Raw genomic sequence first — 3,308 nt, forward strand, 5'->3', positions numbered from 1 at the left:
TCGTCTTGACAACACTCACTAGATGTTTTGAGAGGATTAAGCTGGGTGTTGTGAATCCAGCACGGTGTCTTCCGATACTGGTTTTTATGGCAAATGCAAAATACTGCTGGAATATCAAATAACTACCTCCGTATCTACACATGCATTTCCTGATAGATGGCTGCCATGACTTTGGGCAGAATAAAGTGGGACAACAACAGCAGACATTGTTACTCTAATCATTAATGGTTTGAGGAACTGTGGAAATGTCAAACTGAACCTCAACCGTCTTGCGATCTGTGCATCTGCACCATTTCTACAGACTCTGACACCATAATAACCAAATTAGATGAAAAAAACAAAACAAAAAGAAAACATAATCTTTTAATATAATGTTGGACAACTCTTTTGTACATGTTGTATTTAGTCCAGGTCAGGTGTGACCTAAAACATCAACACGATGGTTGTAGCACACGTCCTGGACACATCTGTGTGTGATGGTTTTTGAAGCAGCCACGGATCACACCTTCTGGAGTATCACCAAACTCTCTAATAGTCTTTGCTTCACAATTCTGTCAAGGTTGTGATTATCCCTGTTTCATTTGATCCAAGAGTTTTTCCTTCCACCTAACTTTCTATTAATATGCTTGCATTGAGCATTGTGAACAGCCTGCTTCTTTAACAGTGACTCGACTTGCCCAGCAGTCTTTGTAAAGATTATTCAGATCATAATATGGACAAAAGGTAACATTTATATATTGAATATATATATATTTTAATCAGTTTCATGTAATACTCAGATTTTCCAAGAAAGAAAAAATGTGTGTTTTAATTAGCTGCATGTTATGCCTGACATGACTGTAATAAATCTAAATGTGATGACAAGAATTAAATTACGGAAATTAAACTGATGATTGTCCAATATTTTGAGCTAAATTAATTTGATTTTTGTATGAATCCAAATACAACTTTTTTAAATAGACCATTTTAAACAGTGCTCTAGCAAAAATAAGTGGAACAGAATGCATCTGTTTAATTTTATCCTGCTCCTGTTTGACAGCCGATATAGGGGGACAGACAAATAGACGGAGCTCAGGCACCGCCCCGCGTCTCCAGAATATGGCAAGGCTGCCTTGGTAAACGATTGCTATGACTGATTTGACTCAAGTAAGAGAGGAGAGCGACGATCTGCATTAACAGGTAAAAAAAAACTTTGAAACTTTTTTCCTCAAATAAATAAGGCTCATTTATCATCGAGGGAGCTGGGAGAGCGGGCTGAGTTTGCGCATCGTATATTAAGCCATAACGGGGAAATGACTTTTGACCAATTTTTCAACTGCCTGAAACTTTATATTTTCCAGTTCATTTAGGAACCTGACTACTTCGAATGCCTTTTTACTTCAATAAAGCCTCGACACACAATCCTCTGCGTCTCTAAAATAGGTGCACGTGTCTGCTCCAATGTGCTAAATATACAAATGTAATTGAAACTCTCGAGCGCTTTCAGACGCGTGCAGTCCCGCTACTTTAACGGCAAGACAGTTTCATAAAAAAAAGAAAAAACATTAGGTTTCAACACATTTTGATATTCGTGACTCATAGATAAGAGACTAAAAAGAACAAATGAGCAAATAAATACATAGAAAAAATAAAAACTACAGTTGTTTAACGACTTTGGGATTTTGCTTCCCAGTTTTGTTCCCACAAATGTTAGTTTTCTTTTGATACTACTATGACTCATTCACCGACGTTTCCTCACTTACAAATGTTGGCTCATTTGTCCTTAACGTTGACATTATCAGAAATGGGATAATAATTAAGTATTGCTTTGGTTTTTTTGTTACTACTCCTCATAATTAGCAAGGAACAAAAGATTAAAATGTATTTGGATTGAAAAACTCATTATACGAACACTGTACTCGACTTGAATGTCCACATTTGCTGAGCTGGAGGTGAATTTGGTATCCTCATTTTAGACTTCACCGACTGTATGGGGTAAAAATTATGTCTTAAGAAAAATGCATAATTTGTGACTATCTACTTGGTTCTGTTTATAAGGTGGTATTCCATCATGTCAACATGAACGGGTTCAAACAATGGGAGGAAAAAGGAAGCTTTGTTTCAAGTTATGGCCTTTTTTTAACTTTCTGCCTGTGGTTTTTTGAAAGCAGAAGACACCATGTTGAAAAAAACTCCTAAAGGGATAATTAGTAGTCAAGAGCTGCCAGAAAGAGTTTTTTGAGGACTCATCTCAGACAACTTAAACTTAAAAATGGTGTGCATTTGTTCTGTCTTTGTGCACACAATTGCTTTTTTATGACGGTTATTTAATCTGTAGCAATTTTGTCAAATTAACAACCATCACTTTGCCATGCTGACAGGAAGATAGATGGCTGATTCCAAATCCTTCCACTCAACAGCTGAGTCTACCATGCAGAACCGGATCCATTACTTTGTAGTCCAGCTAAGACAAATCATTAGATGGAATTTAAAGTACATTTAATCTAATCTGTAGATTAGATTAAATGGTTAAATGGTTAAATGGTTAAATGGTTAAGGTTGAAGCAAGACATTTCGCTAATGCATTACTTTACTTTATTACTCTATTAATGATCAGCTACTTATAAATCAATTGTGGTTGGAATAAAATTGACAGTTTTCTAATTTGTAGCTCGTGCATCTTATCCAGGCATAGATGTTTTTAAGTCTTGTTATTACATAAATTAGCAAGACTCCAAAAAGCAGAAGCACATATATATTTAACAGTCTCTGAAAATATGCTTGCTATTCTGTTGGCTTTAGTTTTACAGTTGTCTGTTTAAGTTTCCATTTCCCCTTCAGACGATACTTAATAACTTGGGAGAGGTGCACACAATTTGTTCTTGCTTTATCTCTTGTTGTTTGATGGTTTTTATGAAACGATAGATACAATCTGTTACCAATGTGGAAAAAAGTGTTACAAAAGTTGTTTTATTCCTACAAATAAGGAAAGAAAACTAAGACCTGATGTTGAGCAAACTGCACCATCCTATGTGTGCAGTTTGCTCAACTGCACATATATGGATGAGCTTGTGACTTGAACAAACAAGAGAAATGAGGCAAGCGATAAGAGTTTAGGGTCATGGTAACCTTGAAGGATGATGAATATACTTGCTTAGAAATCAAGTGATCACATATTAGTATCTGGTACATAGCATCTGTATTTAAAACAACAGTTTAACATTGAATCCCTTCATGAAAAACACAGCTGTATGCTTTATGCCTGTTGTAGCTGACTTAGGAGTAAAGCAGATAAATTAAAACCATGTGTTTATATATATATATATATA

The 3,308-nt window shown here is 35.5% G+C and overlaps 1 protein-coding gene across 1 annotated transcript in view; it reads left to right on the forward strand.

The window, feature by feature from the left end:
* Positions 1–1,070: 1,070 nt before the first annotated feature.
* Positions 1,071–3,308, forward strand: part of LOC103129919 (N-acetyllactosaminide beta-1,3-N-acetylglucosaminyltransferase 3-like) — a 14,663-nt gene continuing 12,425 nt past the window's right edge. Inside the window, exon 1 of the mRNA XM_007541153.2 lies at positions 1,071–1,179. The gene's annotated coding sequence lies outside the window, so the exon portion shown is untranslated. The remainder of the gene's footprint in view (positions 1,180–3,308) is intronic.

This window comes from Poecilia formosa, unplaced genomic scaffold (genome assembly GCF_000485575.1).
Source record: "Poecilia formosa unplaced genomic scaffold, Poecilia_formosa-5.1.2 Scaffold10, whole genome shotgun sequence".
Classification (NCBI taxonomy): Eukaryota; Metazoa; Chordata; class Actinopteri; order Cyprinodontiformes; family Poeciliidae; genus Poecilia; species Poecilia formosa.